This window comes from Pagrus pagrus (assembly GCF_965226575.1).
Source record: "Pagrus pagrus genome assembly, chromosome: 5".
NCBI lineage: Eukaryota > Metazoa > Chordata > Actinopteri > Spariformes > Sparidae > Pagrus > Pagrus pagrus.
Genome location: NC_140189.1, coordinates 22170864 through 22195405, shown reverse-complemented (window position 1 = coordinate 22195405; position 24542 = coordinate 22170864). Strand labels below are relative to the sequence as shown.

Below are 24542 nucleotides of genomic sequence, written 5' to 3'. Positions count from 1 at the left end.
ACCCTGCGCCCTTCAAGGCTGCGCAGACAGACGAGGAATCGCAATTTTTTTTATCTGTTTGTAGACATACATTGCCGGATCTAGATGTGTGCAGAGTTTCCTCCCTGTGCCTCTCTGAGCTAACCCAGAAAGATGCTGTTGAAATATGTGAAAAGTGTTGTTGCAGCGCTCAAGGTGAGACCAGAAACAATCTGAAATGTCCCCTTTGAGACGCCGTAAAGAAAACAACCAGTTGTGCTTTAATCTCTTGTCCCCCTGAGGCCTTGCCCTGACCTCCATCTGTCATTGAACAAACGACAGACGACCTCGGCATCTTAACCCCCTCTCCTCGCCCCGACGCCCCCGTGACTTATCACAGCTGGATCTCCACCACGCAGAGGTTAAGCTTCCTCCAAGACCCCTTATCGCCGCCCCCATCCCTCCTTTCTCCTTCGTCCCTCTCCACTTCCTGTACATCTGCGTAGTTGTTTGTAGCCATGACGACAGAATCCATGGCAACACAGATCCCCATGGTTCTAAATAATAAAGGTGGATGGATGAAGGAGGAGGAGGGAGGAAGGTCTCTGTGGCTATTTTAGCAAGTGTCTCGATGGAGAGTAATTGAGGAGGGCCCTTGTTAACAAGAGACCGGGTCTGCTTAACAGGAGAAGCTCCCACAGCCAACTTCTCTTTGAACTGCTGGGGAGGTGTGAGGTATATATAGTCCAGGATTCAAATTCATCTTCGGGTGTAAGAAGGAGACAAACCATGCAAAGTGTGGCCTCGGATGTCGTGTGGAGAAGTGACAAGGAGTCGAGCAGATAGGCAGCAACTCAAGGAGAGAGGAGAGGAGGCAGCGTTTGTCTGTAATGCAGCGGTATATTCCTGCACGCAGGTGTGTTTTTGAGAGATTAACATCCCTGCCTCTCTTTCCTCTGATCCCCAACCTCTCCGTGACTACGTTTGTGTGTGTGCGCTTTAAAGCTGCAGTGCTACCTGAGCAGATTATATACCGTTTCTCTGCTGTTTACTCATGTTTTATTAAGACAAGCATGGTTTCCTGTGCGGCACCTCGGGAGTCAGACTGTGATGCTGCTGGAAGTCTGTTGCTTTAGGGTGAAGAGTATTTATTCTACATTCACTCAGGGTACTTACTTACTTGAGTATTTCCATTTTACACTACTTAATACTTACAATACTCCACTACATTTCGCATGATACTTTTAATGCTGTGAGTACATTTTGTTGGTCATGCTTAAAGGGACAGTTCACCCCATAACCAAAATACATATTTTTCCTCTTACCTGTATTTATCCATCTAGATTGTTTTGGTGTGGGTTGCAGAGTTTTCGAGAAATTGTTCCTCCATGATATATGCTAACAACAAGGATTTTTTCCAATGTGTTTTTAGTCATTTTTTGTGGCATGTGACTACTTTTACAAGAGCAAATGTTTTGAAATATGTCCTTTACCACTGGAATCTAAATTCAATATGTGTAGTAATTTAGTTTTATGTAAGTGATGCATGTTTAATATGTAAAAACCTTAGTTCAAACATGAAACAATTGACTAAATCATCTATTTGTTTGGAATATGAATTCAACAGGTGGCCACTTCTTACATAGCAAAAGCATCTTTTCCATCAAGAAAAGCCATTCTTAGCTCATCTTTCAATGATATATATACTCTCCAGTTCTGATATAACTGATGCTAAAGCAGCTACGCTAACCTCTTGAAGAGCTGCCATTTTTGTTTCCGAACAAACATGCGCTTCTCTCACTGGTCACCACACCTAAATCATGCCCATATAGCTGCCGTAACTGCCAGTAGCTCCTCATTGGACACCGATTGGTTCAACCTGTGTGTGCATAACACATCATCGTCTTTGTGTTATTCAGGGTCGACTCTTAAACTTTCTTCTCATGTCCAGAATTTAAGTCAGGCCCTGATCATTACTCTTCATGTCATGAAGTGTCTGCGCCTCACTCTCATCCATTTTCAACGAGCGTCTGCTTCAAGGTTTCATTCAACGCAGTGGATTACTTGAGAGCGTTAACAAGGCATCTTCAGGCGCACACTCACATGCACACACACTCCTGCTCTCGCTTAAACAATCCCACATAGACTTATCCATTGGAGATGTGCGTCACTGGTATCCATGTGTGGGTAGGTCATGCTGCTGCCATGCTGAATTGGATTATATTGCTTTTTTTAAAAGCATCTCTCCACATTCTCAATTAAAACCCTCGGCACATTTTGACTTGTGTGTGAGTGTCCACCGGCTCTACAGTTTCATTATAGCTCATATCATTAACATTCTGATTAGATAGCTCTTCTCTAGAGGCAGCTGTGCGAAGTGATTATCTACCCCCGAAATATGATGATATACATTTGTTTGCAGGATTTTTTTTTTTTTTTTTTCACATCGTGGTGGAGCATCACACATTTTGACAGTCAATTAACAGAGCTGGTAGAGTTACCATGGGAACAACTTCTTTTTAGAGTAGACAGGACGGGAGGGAGCGCTCAACACCTTTAACAAACCAACCTGTCTTTGTTGCTGACTGCAGCCCCGAGCAACTCATGCATGCGTTATATGTATATATGCAACCGCCACTTTGCATCACGCAGCTGTCGTCCCACAGTAAGGTGAGACAGATGTTACACTTTACTCCAGCTGAAAATGAAATGGAGGGGAAATCCCCCCTGAGCCGGGACGTTAGCTGCCAGATTCCTGCGTGAGCAGAGAAAGGGGACATCTGTGATACACGGAGTAAAAGCAATTATTACAAAAATTCTGGATGGAGAAGGCGGTGAGAGTGAGGACTAAAACGATGGAAACAGACCACGGAAGGAGGAGACAGAAACAAAACGTAAGAGGTTGAGCAACTGAAGGGATGAAAATATTTGTGCAAGTGGAAAACAGAAAGCAGAACAGCACACGAGCCAGGACACGGAAGGTAAAAGGGAAGAAGGAAAAAAAACGCCTCTGATTTGATGACTTATTCAGGCTTTCTCTGGAGCGCTCTTCCAAGGATGGCTTTGAAAGGGAGCATGTTTGAAGTGTGTGCATATGTGGTAGTCTGTCTGTCAGTGGGAGGTGGAGCAGAGGGTGGTGGAACAGACAGAAAGACAGATACAGAGTGTGAGGAGGTGAGATAGCGAGGGAGGAAGGAGAAGGGAAAGGAATAGCTGTAAATAGAGGGGATGTTGGCGAGGAAGACAGCATATCAGCTCTCCGCTGCACTGTGGAGGCCTCAGCAGGCATTGGCAAAGTGAGAGCATGAAGACGGTTATTAAAGGCGCTAAAAGTGATCGCTCAGACCTGATAAGTGCAGAGAAGAGGACATGCTAAAGGGAGGCAGGAGAACAAGATGGAGATATATATATATTCTTATCTTTCATATGTTACTTTCAATTCTATTTTTTCTAATTATGCTTCTTAACTTCCTTTAATTGCTTTCCATCATGTTTATGGTAACGTTTAATATTAAGTTTCATGTAATAAGTGTTAGTTAACAGGTTATAATGCCCTTAGTCTTTGTAGATGCTTTTTTACATAATAAAATAATGTATTAAAGCTGCTGTAAGCACCTGAACGTGCAGGAGGATCCTTCTCTCTGTATGCTCACAGATCGGACAGGAACTCCTCTCTGTCCTTATTGGATAAAGTGGTCAGGGATACCAGACTGTCTCTTCTCTTTTACTGCGTGAGTGGGGGAAGGAGAGACTATTGTCTATGACAGTGATTACTGTTGGAATATAGAGCTATTTAACACCTATTTTAATAGGAATATGTCACTTACAACAGCTTTAATGGGTAAAACGGCCCTTATAACTCATTCTGAGATGCTTTAACACAATCAAATAATTTATGAAGCTTAAAAAGGTGCTGTTCGTGCTATAGATCCGGTAGCTTCAAAAAACATAGTTAACTGGTGATAATTATTAATGAAGTGCCTATGAATCACAATAAAACAAACAAAAGTTTAACGACATAATAGGAAGTTGTTAAACTCAATAACTAATGTTTATTACAAGGACTTCAATAAAGCTCCAATCAAGATGTTTGTTTACAATAAATTTGAGAGAAAACACTTCGACCAGGCACTTGTTCACATACAAAAATAAAAGTGTATACATCTAAAAACCCATGTTTGATGCTTTAATACCTCATTAATAAGAACACTTTCGCTGACGTTAGGTTGGAGACTATGGGGCAACAAACTTACAACAATAACAGTTAAGTTTACTTCAAACTAGCTGTTAGTCCAAGATATCCCTTAAAATAAGCACAGCAGAAATGTCAGACGGCTTGGATCTCCGTGTTTAACTTTATATCTCTAAACCTTAGTTATGGCTGAAAACGACAACAGAAATAAACAAGTTTCCCGATTTCACATATCTCCTCCGCGCAAATCAGCCACCAGTTTTCTACCTGGCTGTTGTTGTTAACATTTCATCATGGTAATGGTCTTTCCCAACCTGATTCTGATTCTGACAGAAAATGCTTTTATGTGAACAAAAAGGCAGAAGGAAGCAATGCAACAAGAGGAAAGATGCGTAATGATACAGCACAGGTATGTAGGGGGAAAAAAAAGAGTAAATCAGTAAGAGAAATAAATAATGAGAAGACACCGCAACATGAAAAATGTTCCATAAAAGCTGGGAACTGATGTAATTGCACCCCAGGAGCTGCAGCGACCATCAGCTGTTCCACGTCCTTGTGAGGAGTGAGGACATGTCCGACCTTCTAGCTGGCAGCTAATGGACAAACAGAGGCCTGACAGTTTCTCAGTTTAACGGGACCAATCTGGGCTCACAATGTTGGCTCTGTGTGTGTGTGTGTGTGTTTGTGTGTGTGTGTGTGTGTGTGTGTGTGTGTGTGTGTGTGTGGTTGAGCACACATTTGAAACAAGTCCAGTTTGCACAGAGCACAGGGAGAGCTCGGCTCATTGGCCAGCCCCGCGGTCGCCGTGGGAGACGGTCCTGGGACGGCTGATTGGGTCTGGGAGAGTAAACAATGAGGATGATGGGAATTGTCAATGTGAGGGTCAAAGGTCAGCAGTGTGGATTACACATATAAGCTGTCACCTTCCTCCGTTTCGTTTTCAAACACACACACACACACGGACCACACACACACACACACACACACACACTCACACACACACACACACACACACACACACACACACACACACACACACACACACACACGGATCACACACACTGCAAACATGCCTCAATGTAAGTGAATAGCAATCATTTATGAGATGCTATTCTTGGCTTTTCCCCTAGTGTGTGTGTGTGTGTGTGTGTGTGTGTGTGTGTGTGTGTGTGTGTGTGTTTGTGCGGGATAGTGCTGAGGCAGCGATTCCTGTGCACTCTGTCCAGGTTAGCAGGCCTTTATGCAGCATGTGTGAGACACCAGTTTTTACCCATGGTCCCTCTCTATTTATAGGCTCGATGAAAGCCACAGCTCATACTTATTTATACAAGTGATACACACGCAGATAGCTGAACTGAGGCCTGTCATACTGCAGATAAACAGGAATGTGTGTGTTTATGAGCCTACGGTCAGTGTGCCTTCATAAAAACGACTTCAGTGTTTTATAGATAGATAAACGGAAATGGATCATAATGACTCCAGGGGAGATGATTGTGTTTGTTCTGATGGTGTGTGTGGCATGCGTGTGCGTACTGTAGATGTGTTTCTGTTGCCAGAGCTGCCCATCCCCCTCCGAGAACAGTGGAGGAAGGCCGTTTCTGTGCTGTTTACACTGTAAACGGACAGTAGCTGAGCATGGCTTCCAGTACTGTGGCAAACACACAGAGCCACTGCTGCTCTATCTCACACATCAATGTATTGGTCTCTCTCAAAGGTAATGTATGATTTATCACAACTCGGCGCTTATCTTTGTAGTTTTGTTCATTATTTAAATGTAAGAAAAATAAAGGCTGAAAGTTGAAAACTTGTTACTTAAAGAGGTAAAGCCTGAATGCTCAGTGATGTCATCCTTTAATTGACGTCACTGCATTTCAATATTGCAGCCATTAACTTGATGATTGTGATGATTGATGATTATTAGCAATATAGTGATGGCCAAATGTACAACCATAACACCCATCTTATATAAAACTGGAGTTTCCTTTTAACATCCAATGAAGAAAACCGGAAAACAGCATTGAGAAAAGGGCATGTTAAAACTTAAATGGGTGAAAGTAAATTAAACAATAGAAATGGTAAGTACACTAAGGGAGAAATGTAGAGCAAAATTGAGGATATAATTCATAGAGAATTTCTGCTGCTGTAAGTGAAGCCTATAAAATAAGTGAAACACTCTCTCTTTCAGCACACTTTGCTTATTTCACACCACATGCTGTATGTTATAATGACATATGTCTCGATCTAAACTCAGACCTTATTATGTCATTAATAGCTTCAACACCTGCCATGTGATGGACGTGTTTTATATGTTAATTACTGCAACACCAAAAAATCCAAAAATGGATGGTTTCGAGGTTCGTTGCCAACGGGTGTGTCAAACACACAGCCTCCCTCCCTTTTTTCTCTCTGACACGCAGATTGTTGAGGCATCACAGCTCACTTTATCAAACATGTTTGCTGCAGAGTGACTACAGGAGAAACAGCTCTTCATTTGATCATGTTGACAAACTGAGCTGAATACTAAAGTTGAAAATGCAAAATGTACAAATTTTAGTTGGAAACATTCTAAATTTAACAAGAAAATTACAGCAGAACGTCAAGAAATAACAGTTTAGAGATATCTGCTTATGTTAGCATTAGCGGTGTAAACACAAACACTCTTCTGGTGCTCCGAGCTCCCAGCCTTGACCACTAGCTGCACGGCTAACTGGGCTAACTAGCTAACGGCAGCCACAGTTAGCAGCGGGTAGTGATTACTCCAGTGATATGCTGCCCTCTATTTGTTTTGAATTCAACAGATGGCCAATTCTTACATATTACACCTTTCAATATGATATTTTAAACATTAATATAACAGCAAATAACTATTTACTTTGTAATGATATAAAAGTACTAATAGCATCCTTAGCGTGTTATTGTAGAGCCCACCTGCTCTACTCAGCCTCTGATTGGCTGACCATACTCCAACCCAAACCAGTCTCACTCCTCATGCCTACACCTAACTAATCCAAACAACAACAGCAACCAGAAAATATGACTCTGGAAACCTTTGAGGGGAGAAATAGGCCATAAAGTTACAGAATCTTGATTCATATTTGGATCAGCCCTGCTGAGCTTCACAGTTTTATCTGAGTCTTGTGAGCTGTGTGCGTTTTTTTTTTGTGCTTTTTTTTACTAACTTTAAGTAAATGAAGCTTGCATTTGTTTTGGTCTGAGATGCTGGGGCTCCTGCAGTATCTAGCTGCAGTGAAAGTCATATATTTCACTTTCACAATACTGTTATGAGAGGAAGCTTTGAGTTAGTGTAACCAAATTGCTGGCACATAACTGTAAATACAATTGTCTTGCTAATTTGCAGACACTGAAATGATCGAATATGTGCTTCCTGATCAAAAGTCAGCAACTCAATAACGTCGCAAAAGCAGTCAATGTTTTGCCTCCGAAGCCGACTGCTGCTTGTTATCCCTAGCTGTCTATTTTCTTGGTCTACGTCTGTTTCTGCTCCACTGCCGGTAGTATTGTTATTATCTCCAGAAAGAGAGTGGTAAACTAAAGCAGAGATTGGAAAGCATAGATGTGCCAGAGGCATGTTCTCTGTGTCTCTTATTCACACCACTGTCTTCCTCAGTGGGAGTGCTGATGATCACATACTCAACTGTCTACTTCTGTGCGTGATCTTGCACACCTACATCTTCCAGCCCTGCAGGCACAGACATTTGCTATCTATAGACAGATTGCTTGCTCTTTAATTCAAGCTCAGAGGAGACGTGTGCTACAAATGACAATAATGAAAGATTCACAGAGCAATCGTTTGCATCCTTCTCTGGACGGCCATTCAAATTCCCGTGAAGGATATGGAAGCGTTTTATGGCGCACAATAAGACCAATACTCCATCTGTCACACGTAATTCCCGACGCATTGTCAATCTTTCCATGAGCAGATACCCAGGTATAAATAGAAAGAGTCTTATCGTCTGCAAGATGTGGTTATGAGTGAGGAGGGAGACCATAAAGCGGGGATTTAATAGGCAGAGACTGTGTTCTTTTAATGTACCTGCTGCTGCAGAGGCCCACATTCATCAGATACTCTTTAAATTCTCTCACACAATGACAGGTAATAGGCTCATTCAAGCTTACAGAGTATCCATATAAAATCAAATTATTGAATATAATGCTCTCTGTCTCTATCTTTCTCCCTCTCACACACAAGCTCTCACTCCCTGCGCTCTCCTCCCAAATTCTGCTCTCTCTCGTCTCCATGAACGGGCTTTTTGAAGATTTTTTCGAGATTTGGTTCCCATCAGGAAATGTGTCAGGCAGAACAATTGAATATTCTTTCTATTTGCATCAGAGGGAAAAGAAAGAGAAGAAGTCAGAGGGCGGTAATTTGCTTCTCCATATAAAGGGAGGATCATTTTAGGATCTTTCGGATGCGTCACCCATTTGCACTTTGAGTGCAAGAAAGAGGAGAAGCGACAAAGAAAGCGAGACATCTTTAATCTATTTTTAGAATGAAAATGTGTTCAGTCAAATTGCGGCAACAGCTTGAGGGCAGTCACGTTTTAATGTCAGCTCACATCTGATCCAGACCACTCCATACTGACAGTGATTTATTTGGCCTCATTACATGTTGTATGGATACAAGTCCGCATCATTCACACTGTCACACAGTTATTATAGCCTTTTTACATGACAGTCAATAGGCTGTCGTGGTTTTGTTACCTTCAATATCCATCTGTCTCTAAGTGTCCCTTCAGCAGACATTTTGACTTTTCAGAGTAGGAAAAGGTGTTTGTAATAACATTAAAAATGACGTGTGTGACAGTGAGCCAGCGTGCATAAAACTATGAATGCACAGAATTCAAAATGGCTGCATAGAAAAGGCCAATTCCACACTAGATCTTAATGTTTGCAGCATACTGTTTTTGCACTTGTTTTACCACTTTGTCATCACAATCTGTTTTGTGTGACAATGGCATCCATCAACAGCACTGGAAAAATCTAATTTACTATGCACCAACATTCGCTTTCATATTGGGAACGCACCTCAAACTGGAAACCTACTTAGGTTTGATCTGCAGTGTGGGACTGGGTCACAGCTCAGGCACCATGATCTATCCAACCTGTGAACACCAGGCCCAGTTCTCAATGGTCAGACTGAAATGCATTGGACCAAATGTTGATGACTCATCCTGCACTCAGAGCCGTAAACAAATCTTGCGTCCAGTAAATGCTTTCTTAATATTTATGATTGCTGCCATGAATGTTTAAAGGATGCCGCAGGAACAGAATGGGTCTGGGGACCGGGCACCGGGCAACATGGATTGAAACCATGAACAAAAACACAACTTTATATAATCTGTACAAAAACACAACTTTTGAAGTCCATGTTAAGTGTTTGTACCCATTCTTCTCTTCTCCAATGGACACCTTGAAGTATGTAGGTAGTCTATTCCACTTTTGATCGTGTTGATAGTACTCTATCTACTTTGTGAGTTCACTGTGTGAAAAAAAAAAAAAATCTTTGTGCGAATTCAACTAAGTACAGATGGTGAAAGTTAGATAACACAGTCGGTCTGCAGAATCTGTTGCTCATTTACAGTGGACAGATTGTTTCATAATTTGAATGTTTTCTTGTGTTGTCTCTTCCAAATAAGTTCAGTCTGATCATCTGACTGTGCCTGGTTCTCATCCTGTTGGACTGTTTATTTTCAAGAAAAGATGAGTTTTGTTTTACTTTTATTTTTGCACCACCATTTTTGTCTTGCTCCCCCACTTGTTTTTGTTCTCAATTATTTTCTATTGTAGCCAGATGTTGTTGTTTTTTCCTGTCTTGGAGTATTGAAAACAAAGCAAGTCTCCAGCTAATCTAACATAAAATATTTTTTTAGTTTTATAGTAAATCACCAAGAAGTCTTCTGAAGGCACTGAGGAGTTCCTAATGATCATTAAACACGTTTCAGAGCAAACCATGGTTGCTGAAGTAACTGGAGGAATTTTTTTTTTGTACCTGAGCTTCTCCTCGTCTCCCAGATCCTTTCTTTCACAACACACGATATGCCTGTTTCATCACATTTGCGGAGAGGTATCCTCTTACCTCGGTTTGTGTAATTGCTTTCTCTGTTTCATAAGAGGCCTCATTAAAGAAGATGCAACTCCCAGTCTCACACACCCTTAATGACTATTCCCCTGGATCTTATTAGGCCCCGTATTCAGGAAATCAATTAGGACTCCGAGAAAGATTACAGAGACTCTTTACCCTGATCAGGCAGCAGTTAAAGATGAGATGTGTAGTCATTATTTAACCATTAGATCCACATCGAGACAGGCAAGGAGTAGAGGACGCAACAAGCCAGCCCCGATACCACCACAGACAGAGCGGGAGTAATGATGGAAGACGGGCAGAGGAGGCCTACAGAGCCCTGTCAGAGGGAGAAAAATCTAAATTGGCCTATGGAAGCGAGCTGGAGGGAAGCCGGAGAAGGAAGATGAGGAGGGACAGTGAGGGAAAAAGGCTCAGAGTAATGTGGGCCAGGTCCCTCTAAAGGTTCCTGTCACATTAGAAAGGCTCCACTGTCTCCAGTGCCACCCTCTCTAAAGGTACATCTCGTTTGAATGAGCTATCATTTTAGACTGTTTGACTTCTTAAACCAAGATTCATAGCTTTTACGTCCGAGAAACCAAATTCAATGGAGCACATCTCAGTGTGTGTGCAGTATGAAAATGTGTCCAGAGCATTTCTAAAGAGCTGTGATGTGATTTGGCCTGTCTCCTATCCGTAGTATTTTACAGACAAAAGAGGAGCCCATGCCAGCCCATCCTCCTCCGCCTTCCTCTCTCTCCCTCCTCCCTCCTCCCTCCCCCGCTGCCGGTAGTCATCTCTCAACTATCCATTAACTGCACCAAATAGATGCCTGGAGGAGGAGAGGAAAAGGTCTTCACTCTGTTAAAGGGATTTTCTGAGAGATGGAAGGACATGGGGAGAGGCAGAGAGGGAGAGCGGGCTAACAATGAATGGGTGGTGTAGGAGAGGGTGAGGGAGGGAGGTAGATGGGGGGGAGGAAAAAATGGATTTAAAAGTGCTAGATTGGAGGGAAACAGGAGGAGGTGGATGGTTGGCTTTCAACTTGGTGGAAACACGATGTAGAAAATATCTGGTGACCTACTTTGGAACATGTCAGTCATTACCTTCCTCTCGGCCATTTCCCTGTCGCTGGTCACTCATTAACTCTGGATAGTCTCTTATTCACTATGCATGAGATAGGGCCATCAGTCAGAGCACGGAGGAGCGCTGCACTCTCCGAATGAGACATGCTATCGCTATCCTTCCACAGACCACGACAATGGCAATATTATATTTCAAGCTGGCCTCTGTGCCTGCAGCATCAGCCGGACCGGGATTGTCTTTTCATAGAGAGATCCTTTATTAGTTTTTCTTATAAACTGATTCCTACTCAGGCTTCTGTCCAAATTTCAAGCTAAATCAGCTCTCCTGGAAATTCAATTCTGAGTAATCATTTCAAACACGATAAAGCAACAGTTATTTTTGTTAGCGTTCAACAACTGTGCTTCGAATGAGGTTCTGACAGTTTTCGTAGGACTAAGGCTTCGCTGTGAGTTGTTGACGCCAACAAAATAACTGTTGTTTCATCTTGGTTGAATAAAGATCGTCAGATGTAGCAATGAAAGAAGCCCTCTATGAGAAAATACACGGGGAAACCAGAATCTTACAATATACTTGCTGCTGCCCTGAGTATCTGTTGTACATTTTCTTGTTAATGTGAAACTTTGGAATCAGAAATCATGTGAACACAGGAACAAGGTATAGGGACACACAAAATGTACCTGTATTGTTGAACATCTTGCTGAACATTTCCAAACCATGGACATCAAGATGTGTTAATGACTGCCACCAGTAGTTATAGTTATCTAAGTTATCTACATTTTTCCACAAGTTTTGGATTTTGGATGAAGGGATTTACACCAATTCAGAAAATGTATAAGTTGGGTGCTGAGTCTGTGTTAAAAAATGCAACCCCAGAGGTGTTGGATGAGGCTGAGGTCAGGCCTCTGTGCAGGCCAGTCATGCGCTTCCTCACACAACTTTACTTTACTTTAAATTAAGCAGCTCTATACAAGAGTTGGAACTAATCGATCCCATATATTGGTATTGGGTGCCGATACTGACAAAACTCATTTATTGGATATTCAACAGATTTCACAGCTCCGCATACTGATCCAGATTCCACGGTCTGATTGGTTGATTGAAATTCTCCTCACCACCTGAAGTAACCTACATTATTATTACCTCATGTCACTTTTCACATTATTCTGTGCCTTGCCTCTTTTTGCTGTCTCACCTTGTGAGGAGGTTGCCGTAAGAGAAAGATCTTTGTTAGTTTCACTTGTCTCTGTCTTGTTGTGCATGTACAGTATTACTGACCTGAAATGTCGAGGTGTGATGTGCTCGTCAGGGAGCAGTCGTGGTCCAGGGAAACATAAATACTCTAAAAAGTCTCTCCCTGAAGCGCAGAGTGAATTTTTAGATCACTCATGCATCAGAAACTGGGCCGTATCCACACCACAGCACACAGCACGGCTCTCTGGGTAATCTTCGCAGCTCAATCTGCTGTCACCCCTGGGACAGAGCAGAGGTTCAACATCTAATACTGTCTAATGGAGGCAGACTCACACACAAAGGCAAGCATGAATGTGTGTGCACAAAGAAGGTCAGGAGTGAGACTATCACTCTGTGCATCACCTTATCCCCATCAACACAACGCAAAGTCCCAGTTTGATACTGTAGAAATAGATTGTCAGACTGCTGGTTAACTACGAGACCACAGCCTGCAGCATCTGGGTGTTTGAAGGGAGGGCTTTCTGCTGGTGGACTGCCAGAGCCAGATGACCGGGAATGGCCTGGATCTAGATGTAGATCTGGGTTCAGACCCTAGACACAGTCAGTCTGTCTGCCTCTGTGGCCTGCAGTGCTTTCAGCCTCCTCAAACCTCCCAGACTGTGGTAATGGATGAGCTAAATGCTTTTAGGTCTCCTTAGCATTTTTAGTTTTTGTCTGTTTCCCTCAATAACCTTAAAAACATTTCCTCTGGCGAAGCTTATTGACAACCTGTGCTCTTACAAGCCCTCCTTTTTCTTTTTTATGAATACATTAATGACACATTGATTTTGGAAACGTTAAATGCTTCAAAATTGCCCATAAAGTGGGTCTGAATGTGTAATGAACAGCTACAGGGTATATTAACCCAAAACAATGGGTTCAAACTCAGTCTCTGGCAGACACGGTTAATGAAAAGTGCATCATCAAGAAACAAAGAATGACGGATGAACAAAAAGACGAGAGACAAACAAAATGCAGATCAGCTCAAAGTAAAGTCCACAGTAAAACCCACACGTGGACATTTCACTGTCTCTTCTTTCTTTGTTTTTCCAACCAGGTATGATGATGATGATGATTTATTAGATCCGACAGCAGGGGTGGAAGGGAGTAAAGCAGAGATGCAGGTGGGCTTTATAAATCCCCACTGGCTGAGGGGAAAAGATCTCACAATAACACACCAAGCTCAGAGGGAAGGCACATACAGTAAACAAATGATGGAGCTCAAAATGAATTCGAGTATGGTTATTCTCAGCGGGACAACTGGCGGATTGCCATGATTGTATTTTGTTCCCCTGTGTGCGCATGTGTGGCATGTCTGTCCATGTCTTTGTGAGCCACATGTATCCCCCACATAATGAAAATGTAATACACATGGAGGCTGACCGGCTCTGTAGCAGATCGCTCCATCCTTCCTCCCTCTCGCCTCTGACTTGTATTCTCACACATTCAGCCTCCCGCCTTTTGTCTGCAAACATCTCTGCCTCTCCTGCACAGATGTCCGTACATACGCCCACATATGTCTCGCTTCCTCCCGAGCGGCCTTCACCCCCACACCTCTGCTCCGCCAGTGCAACACTCATTACAACTGTAGTTTTCCAGATGAACACAGATATGTGGTGTTGAGCCATTGGCTTCCCATCGCTTGTCTGAAATGAACTGCATTGGTGTACAACTAATGTAAAATTGAAAGCAATGTTCCAATTTAGTTCCAGCGTAGGAAGCAGAGTGATACACAATAACAGGAGTCAGAGGTCAGGGTGGAAGATCGGTATACGCAGCCTTTCTTTTTGTGTTATAACTTTACATTTGATGTTGAAACTTTACAGTTCCTTATGCTAAAACTACATTTCTTTAGGTTTATTTTAAATTTTATGTTGTGACAATGATGTGCTTATTACGGTGACATGTTATCTGAATGTGACATGACAAGCATTGTATAAATGTTGATATGATACATATGACATGTAAAAGTTTAACATGTCGGTGGTTTGCAGAAAAAGTAAAATGCCAATATTTTATTCTGGCGACAGGGCTGACATAATGGTAAAAACCTTCATGTACTAGTGGCCTAAAGGAGACCTATTATGCTTTTTTCGCATTTTTCCTTCAGTGTTTTATACAGATTCTTGTACACGTAAAAGATCTTGAAAAAAAGGTCAAAGTCTGCATCAAAGGAAGCTCCTCTCTCCCACAGAAAACGCTGCGTCAGTAGTTCCGCCTTTAATTCAGTGACTTCATGACATCACACTATGTCACCTTGTCACATATTTGCATAATTTATGCCTATCAGCTAGTTTGGCCATTAAGAATTGATTTAGCTCAGCTGCTCTGTTGTTAGCGGTTCTGGGTCACGCATGTGTGAGCTGACCAATCAGAGCAGACCGAGTATTCAGGAGGAGGGGCCTTAAAGAGACAGCTGCCAAAACAGAGCGTTTCAGACAGAGGGGGAATACAGAGCTGCAGCACTGGACAGTACGAGAAAACTGATGTGTTTTTTGAGCATTAAAGCATGTAAACCTATTCTAGCAGTAACCCAAAATAAAATCAAGAACCTGAAAATGAGAATGATCTGTCTCCTTTAAATCAGGTATTGTAGGAAAGTGAATAAAAAATGCTGATGGAGAGGATTTTGCAGAAAACATCTTTCAATATATATAATCTGGCCAGCATTACATTGCCTTCCAAATGTATTTAATTGTATTTGAATGTTATTACAAGAAAGGAAGAAAATATACAGTTTAGTTAAGACACACTAGCACATGATCCCTGATCAATAATTACCTTAGGACTTAAAACTTACACTGAGGCGTTTGCCAAGTACCACCAAGCTAAAATGAACTGGTAAGTTGTTTAATGTTCCTTTTGGACTTGTTGGATGCCATTATCCACAATCTCTACAACATACAGCAATTTGAGTCAAAGCAGCTCTACTGATTAATGTCTGCTGCTAATCAGAAAATTGGATTTTTAATTGGATCCACCTGAGTGGAGAACAACACAACATATTCATAAGTGTTGTCTGCTTTGTTGTTACACAACAGAGTGAAAACTTTGGGCCACATTTTATGAACATGAGGTATCACATCTTAAGTTACGCCCTTACGTTGTGGTAACACCTCTCTCTTGACTGCGTTCACACAATGAGTAAGCAGTTGTTTCTCAGTGAAGATGTTTGGTCATTCATGCATCCATAGTTCCCACATACCGTACAGTCTGTCCTTCTACCATCGGGCTCCTCTCTTCTCTTCTTTCTCCCCTCTTCACTTCACATTCAGAACAGCTTTTCAGGCATCCAGCCTCTGTGTGGCCCGTTGCAGCTGATTGTTTCACTGTTAGAAAATCTAATAAGCATTTTGTCTGTTTATAAAATGCCCTGTGACAGAGTGTTTAATGACTTGCGGCTATTTACACGTACGTGTCAGCTTTAGCATGCGAGCTAATTCATCAACTGTCACACTGGCACTTCCATAGACTGGCCCCCCTGCAGTTAGCTATTATAATGCTAATGTTACGGATTGAGATTGGATTGCCATTTTATTTTGGTCAGCTCAAGCATTCCCATAGTACTGCTGGAACAGACAGAGAGACTGTAATGCTGTGGTAGCTCAACTTAAAAGCCAAAACAGCATTGACGGAGGATAAATGAGGCGGATCCAAGCTGCCTCTCATTTATTTGACAAGACTAAAGACGCTGTTCCCTACAGGCAAAGCAGTTTGAGCATCCCACTCTGAAACGGGCTAATTGACAAAAGACATGTAGTGTGAAATACACATTACTCCAGCGACAGCAAATTTTGCTGTACCTGTCCTGCAGCAGGTGAAGCATGCATAGTCGTGTGTGTTTGTACCTTTTCCTGAGAAGCAATTTCAATACTAGACCTTGTAGATTGAGGAAATTTTTGCAAAGTGAAGACATTTTGTTCCTCAGGCTACTTAGTCCAGGGGTGTTTCAGGCATTAAATTGGTATTTCAAGTGATTTAGGATTTTATTTTATTTTCAGCACTAAGAGATTTTCAAATGTTTATGATCGAAGCAGGAGAGGCCAAGTTATTTTCTGGCTTTTACACTGGATCCTCATATCCCATGATGCACGCGTTTCATTAGGCTCTCCCTCGCTGCTAAGTGCCCACGTCTTTCGAAATCCATATCCCCAGTTTGTTACATAGTTTTTCCCACTAAAATTGTGTAATTCCTCTTCCCCAGGCAGTCGGTTTATGAGACATCATTTAATGAGACTTGACAAATCTCCCTTCAGAGCCACATAGGAAATTATACAACAAGTTAAATAGAAGGAAGCGCACATTACTCATGGATGAGAGGCTAGCAAACCAAACAAGCTAATGTTGCAGCCAACCCAATCGGCAGGAAAACGTTTCTGCAAAACCACAGGTAAGTTAAAGCTTTACGCTTCTTTATGCTGCAACTTCACATTTGTTCCATTTACTATTTTCTCTCCTGTCACAACCCTGTGCTTACGCTCAAGTAAGGTTTAGGCAGAACAAACACTTAGTTATGTTTAGGAAAACATCATGGTTTGGCTTAAAATGCCTGTTTTATTCGTCACAAACTGATGTTTTGAGTTCTCCTTAAAAATATCCTGTAGTGTCACACTTACAAAACGCAGACTCGAACTGCAGTCACCCATTTGGCAGCCTTGTCGCCATCCCCTCCACCTGCCGATCTGAAAGTCAGGTGATAAACACATAAGGTGAGTGTGATATGACTAGTTCAGCTGAGAAAGACATCCATAGTGTTTATATTCACTGCTGGATGTGCCCTTCCTTCTATTCTGTGATATGGCTGGTGCATGTAGTTCCTTAGAAAGAAAAAAGCCCCAACATGAAACTGCTCACAAGGTCTGAGGATTACATTCGGTGTCCTGGTCATGATTTCTGGAAAATCCAAAATCTCCAGCTAAGGCTCCTACATCAAAGTCCCTGCAAGCCAACGTGTGGAAGGTCATTATTAAAACTTTAATGCGGACACAACAGAGCAGAATTAAATAAATATGAGACAAAACAACAGCTTGAAGAACCCCAACGATGTCACAGTTAACAGAAGAAGACATGTAATTTGATCTATTTCATTTAATTTGACTAGAACGGTCATCACGCTCATGATGATGTCATGTACATTAGTGCTTCCTGGGCCATAAGATTTGGGAATATGGAATGCATTATGCCAGTAAGGGTCCTTACAAGTACAGTAATATGCATGTGTGTGAGTGAGACCACACACCGGAAATGTCAACATAATGAACTATAGCCTGATGATGACAAAGTGGAGAGCAGGAACACACCCCTCTGCAAAATGAGATTACTGAGGCATTAGAGGTGATGTCACATTTAGAGGGTCGGAGCAGGTAATGAGGAAGTCATTACTGCTGCTCCTTAGATGCAGAGGAACACTTACAGCAATATAACATGACATGAATCACAAAAATGGGATATAATCATTCAAAGTTATTTAGAATAACTCATATTTTCAGTTGTTGTTGTGTGTTAAGCTTTCAAAAACAAATAAATAAATAGTAGAGTAGTAGTGGAGTATCTACACATTAAATTCAAAGATATAAAGCGCAGTGTAAAAAACATTTCTGCACTTTAATCCTGTTTATGTTAACCAATGTGCTTTCTACTCTACTGACTTTAAAAAAATGTCAAAACTATTAAAATATTTACGCTTGTACATTCATATATATTCACATATTTATTGATTTGGCACATTCTCTCACTCACAATAACTTTTTGCAGTTGGCAACAAAATGTTCTGCTAAGTCTGCAGTCTGTTACATTTTCTTCCTGTAAAATACTCAACTTTTACCAGCCTGTGATAGCACAGGAAATGTGTGCGGCTCAGCAGTAATTTTTGGCAGATAAGTCTCTAATCTGTTTATATTTTGTTCAGAAGAAATGAGAACAAAGTGAGTCTCAGTTTTGACTTCCTCTCTTCCTCTCACTTTGTCCAGCTGTGATTTTCTTCCCAACTGTGGTCACTCACAGACCCTACACTCTCCTTTCCTCTCCTTCCTTCTGCACCGGATCATGGAATGAATCACACAGGAGCACAATCAGCTTAAAACACAGACCGTAAATCTCTCTCTCTCTCACACACACACACACACACACACACACACAGCAGGTTTTCTTGTTGAGCTGGTGCAACACGGAGGCTTTCTCCACTCCATAACAAGTGTGCGAGCAGCCTCCGGGCCTGCAGAGCTCCTTCTATACATCAACCAGACTCCCAGGGGTTGGAGCAGGACATGAATAGCTTGTGTACAACTGCTCAGATATTAGACATGAGAGCATTTCATTTTGTTTTGTTTTCTACCAATGTGCAAGTACCAGATGTTCCTGTCTGTCTTACCTGTCCATTTTTAAATTGACTCACCCCTTTCTGCATATGAACGAAGCCTGTCTTTCCAAGGGGCCTACATGAGTGTTGTTGTTCGTGTGAATTAGAGCCCACTTATGGGAATGGTTTCATGATTGAGCAGAGAGAGAAGGAGAACAAGGGGACAGCGGCTAGTTATCCACTTGCTGATGTGGGACCTCGTACGGGGAGCAGAATGTAGCGGAGTCTAATCTTTCACCCTAATACAGCGCTACCAGCTGTCTCCCAAGCCCCATGCAATGAAGACAGATGATTGTGAATGGCGGTGATCAGTGGGAGCGGGAATTCATTTGCTAGTGTAAGAGAGAGAGAGAGAAAGAGTGAGAGAGGGTGTGAGTGAGTGTGTGCTCCAGCTGTAGAGCAGTGATAGAGAGGAGCGAGCCATGCTGTTTTAACAGGCCATTTCCCCCAGGCTTCTTGTGTGCACAGCCGGAGCCCACAGAGACACCGCCAAGATACAGACAACTATTCATACGGCGAAAATATTCAAGGTAATGAATGAAGCAAACATAATGACTGTTGTTGAAAAATCCAGGCCCGCTGGTAAAGTCACATTACAATAAAAGTTATTGAAAGAAAGCAACAGTTTGCTCTACAGGTACAGATTGAAACTGTGACCAGCAATCATACGTGTACAAAGTGATGTGTGAGTAGTCAGGGGTCACCAACAAAGTATTCTCGATCAAAACTGCCAGCAAAATCATCATCTCCACTCTCACACAGACCCACACAACAGTGTACCAGAACGAAATAATCTATCGACATGCCAAAGAGGCAGACAGATATGTTACTACTATACACCATCTAGGCCTAGATAGTGCCTGACTAACATTAAAAGGCATAGAAAACAAAAAAAAGGAAAACATTCTACATTGTAGATCCAATACTGGTCCCAATACCAAAATGAATGTATACGATAGGACTCAATCTATAGGCTCAAGAGCCCAAGCTAAGACTAAGCATTAATTTAGAGGTGAGAAACATATGGCTCCTGTATGGATTTATTTTTCAGGGTAAGAAAACAACTTATTTTTGGGTGGACTGTGCCTTTAAGTAGTAGCTAGGCTAATGTTTCAGTCTTCAAGTAGCCGGAAGGAAAATATTCTATCAAATCAGTCTTACCTTAAAGAATTGAACACAGAGGTTTGGGGTGACTCTCCTTGGCTTTCCTTCCTGTCACCCACGATGTTGAAAGCTCGCCGTCCTCCTGACGTCCTCCTGCCTGCTGACTGCCACTCTGACCTCCCTCTGCTTCCTTAATACAACAGCACATACATGTAAAACTCACTGATATCTCCTCCTCTCCTCTTGCTCATTTTGACTCCGTAAATGAAATCCAATCTGAGATCAATAAAGTAGTCACACATTTGAACAAATACAATTACTCAGCTTTCAGCACACAAGGATTTTAATATTATTTAACTATCCAACCAGGTAAAACTCCTGTATGTCTGAGTGAAAACAAAGGGGATGCTATTATAAAGGCTAATATCAGAAAGGCAAAAGACTAAATAACTCACACCGCCACACAAAAGACTATTAAAATGAAATAATGAACTCTATATTCAATGCTGGAAAGTAACTAAGTACATTTACTCATGTACCGCACTTAAGTACAATTTTAAGGTAGGCATATTTGTATTTTACGTGAGTATTGTTACATGCTACTTTATACTTCCACTCCACTACAATTCAGAGGTAAATATGGTACTTTCTACTCCATTACATTTATTTGACAGTTTTATGTTACTTATACAATCTTATAAATTACACGCTTTATTAAAGATTAAACCAGTGGATTAAACCACTGTTCAGCTTGTGGGCCCTGAATCTATCATCTCACGATTCCTCCACCACCAGTGTTAGCTAACATTAGATGACATTATACTCACGTTAGCATTCATCTGTAGACAAGTGACAAAATGTTTAATTCAGAAATTATGAAGGTAAGAAAGTAAAGTGTATTAAGTATTAAGCTACTTACATTATCACACAGCGTTTAGCGCGACGCGTTTGAACGTTGTGAGCAACTGACGGGAGTGACGCAGGCAGATGCGTCACTCACCTAACGTTAGGTTAGGAGATGGTACGGTCCACTTGAGGGGTGTCTGAAGTCCTATTAAAAGATTCTTCTAGGCTTGAACATGGGATATTGTGATTACAGGTAAGAAGAATGAGTGTTAAACCCCCCTCATTTTATTTATAGTAATGTGTGAGTCAACATCAGTTATCCTGGCATCAGTAAAGACAAACTTCAGACACCCCATCAGCGCTAACCACCATTTGGCCGGGATGTCTCTCGTGTAAAATTATGTTTTAATGTCTAATCTGCAGCCTAATATTTCATTATAAGCATTTAATTAGTTATATGCATTTGAGAGTTATTAAAATAGACATTCTAAATCATTTAGCTTAGGCTACATAAAAGAGGTAGGCTCTGGTTAGATAACAATTATATGAGCAGCGTTGGGCAGTAAGGCATTAGCCTACTCAGTAACTCCTTACTGTCATATCATTACATTTCCCAGTAATGAGTAGTATAAGGGATTAGTTTCCGAATCAGTTATCATACTACAGTTATTGTATTAAGTAATGTCGAATTACTGTGTTGCCAGAACGCAACTTGTTTTTTTGTCCTGAGCAGGATGATGATGTGATGTGCAGCAGGTCAGGGCAGGTCAGGTCACGTCGACTACACTTGCTTTTGCCATTGTCAACATTGTTGTGCGTTGCAAACCGTCAACAGCAAAAAGTACAACTCGTAAATTACTGACACATTTGATATGAGAGCACAGCAGTGTGCAGTGCAATGCAGTCCGGCTCAATAACAGAAACTGGATTTCAAAGCAGGACAAGGTTGTGGAGAGACGTTAAGAGGACAAGATTTAAAGAAGCTTGCTGCTGGGTAAGTTATATCGTGGATGAGATGTTAGTGATGTAAAAGTGATATACTGCAGGTGATATAATACCAAGTAATAAGTGAAAAGTAACTTATTAAACTTCCTGAGTAATTTTGCAGAAAACTATTGAAGACCTTGGATGGATTCTGATTGGTCAGTCGCTTTGAAAGTGATCCCAACGACATCGTTCACCGCTGTGGTTGTTGTAGTTGTGATGTGGACTCCATCCACTTGAATTAGAACAAATTTTAAAATGACAATTATCGTTATTGTCCTCGTGTGAACAGCTCTTTAATCCTTTGTCTCTCTTCTGACGTCACCAGGAGGTTGACATTACTGGTTCAGAGTGAACAGTCTCCACATTATTGGAAGGATTGCTCTGCCTTCTGTTGCAGGCATTCACATAATGAATTGTAATAAATGTGGTTATCCTCTCACAGCTCATTTTCTAGTGCCAAGTCAGGCCAAAATATCAATTGTTGTTATATTAAGTTTTTCGATTTTTCAGGATGAGTTTTGCCAACATCACACAATCGTCCTCATCCACAGTCGTTCAAGTTATCAACCGCTGCACGAAAAGCGTAAAAACTCCTCCTTTTCTTCATGTTGCCTGTTCACACACAGCACAAGGCCAATGAGCAAAAGCTGATTACATGAGTGTATCATGATTTATACCATTCATGCTTTTTTTGCTTGAACGATGTGGCTAACACTGGTCTTTCTCGGCACAATTAAACACAATGATCCCCGTTGTAAATGCAATGTAATGTACTTGAGGAATTGTAATGAGTCTGATTGTGGCAGCGCTCTAAGCTCTTTTATAAATGCAGCCCGTGGCCTTGGCAGAGATTCACACAGGCCATCTGGGTACATGTGAAGTGCAGCTGATGCCACATAAGCCTTCACTCTCTCATTAACAAGAAATTACATCACTGGTATCGATATATGAGTTAAATGTATTTACTTATTATAACTGGTTGACAACAAAAGATGAATAAATAAAGAAAAGGAAATAAATGTTTATACTTAATTTTCCCGTTATCCGGGAAATATGGACATTTTTGGTTGTTGTGTTTGTTCCAATTTATTTTCCACATGCTCTTCTTCATCAGAAAGGCAGTGAGAGATTAACGGCCTCCCCCTCCTCGTTGCTGTTTAATTCCCCGCAGGAAAAACATGAATGACACAGAACAGGAGGTTAGGTAGTTATGCAATAAATGAAAGTCGAATTGGGAGATGCCCTTTTCAAAATCTCCCTCCGCTCTTTGCACCTGAGGGACATTTCACAAGCCCGAATCTGCTGACTCATTAATAAATGCAGGAGAATACTGCTTAGTGCACACTCTATGGGATTTCTGTGGCTACGCATGCACGAGCGTACGCGCGCACATTTCTCGCTGCGAGTAATCCCCCAGCCCTGTCTCTCCCCGCCTCAAATCAAATTGAGCAGCCGCCACAGTGAACACCACAAAAACAATTTGGCTCCCAGTTAGCTGCAGAAGTGGTGAACAATCATCAGATAACTGTGGCTGGAACATTTGTGGAGAATCTGACACCTCGCTCCAGCACAGAGTCTCTGCGCTCCGGGAATTACACACTGAGAGATGTACTGGAGAAAAGCTAGAGCGGGAGGAGAAATGACAGCAACACGGAGACAGAAATGTTCACGAGCAAATATGTCGCTCACACACACACACTCATGTCTTCTGCTAGATAAGCACACATGCGTAAATGCAGGGGATTCTGTGAAGACGCAGCCACACGTGCACAGAAAATGAACACCCTCTTATCACCCCATCCCCCAGTGACACAGCTCACACATGCCAGCGTGAGTGGATTTGAATAGTATTTTGGAAAAGCTGCCCTGACTGATTGGTGTGTGTGTGTGTGTGTGTGTGTGTGTGTGTGTGTGTGTGTGTGTGTGTGTGTGTGTGTGTGTGTGTGTGGGTAGTAGTGGGCACAGCTTCTTCAAAGACTCTTTGTTTAGTGACAAGGTAGGCATGAAGACAAATCCCCGGGACGAGGAGTATAACCCTTTGTGCTCCATCCACATACATACGTTTTCTATACAAAGTATGACAGCTATGATGTTATGTAATCATCTGTGTATTGAAGCTGTCAGTATCTTTAGCTGGCTGCGAAGACACTCTCTATACATAGACGCCTCTTTCTGTTCCTCCTGCACGAGGCCTACACACTCTGACTCACTCACGTCCTCACGCTGGTTCTCCAGCAGCCTGTTTCTTAAAGAGAGATATCATCAGTGCAGACCTCAAGTGGCCACGCTTTGTCCTCTATTTTGTGACTTTTGAAAAATATTATTAAAGGAAGTCAGCTGGGATGTCCTCAGTAAACCCTGGCACAATGAGAAAGGAAATGTATTGTAACATTGGTAAACACCGTTTCCCTGCTCTTCACCATAGTAACCACTCCGGTCTCTGCAGGAAGGTGGGTCACAGCTGAAGGCTGAGTGGAAATGACACAAACAAATGCGCTGAACTGGGAAGGAACATGGGCCTTTAGTGTAATTTGCTTTTCTTGGTTTGTGCTCATTTGCATCTCAAACTATGTCTTCAGGGTGTGTGATTTTCAATGGTGTGTTGTGTAAGAAGAGAATTTCCTATATTATACCATACGGTATGATTGTCACATATCTGCCACTGTATATGAGAACGCTCCATCCCAATCACTGAGTCC

General features: G+C 41.8%; 1 protein-coding gene across 1 annotated transcript in view; it reads right to left on the bottom strand.

The window, feature by feature from the left end:
* The window catches only part of LOC311257215 (uncharacterized protein), a 28892-nt gene extending 7898 nt beyond the window's left edge, over window positions 1-20994 (bottom strand). Inside the window, exons 1-3 of the mRNA XM_084352731.1 lie at window positions 20930-20994; window positions 20068-20200; window positions 17165-17230 (exon numbers count right to left, since the gene is read on the bottom strand). The gene's annotated coding sequence lies outside the window, so the exon portion shown is untranslated. The remainder of the gene's footprint in view (window positions 1-17164; window positions 17231-20067; window positions 20201-20929) is intronic.
* Between the last annotated feature and the right edge of the window lie 3548 nt (window positions 20995-24542).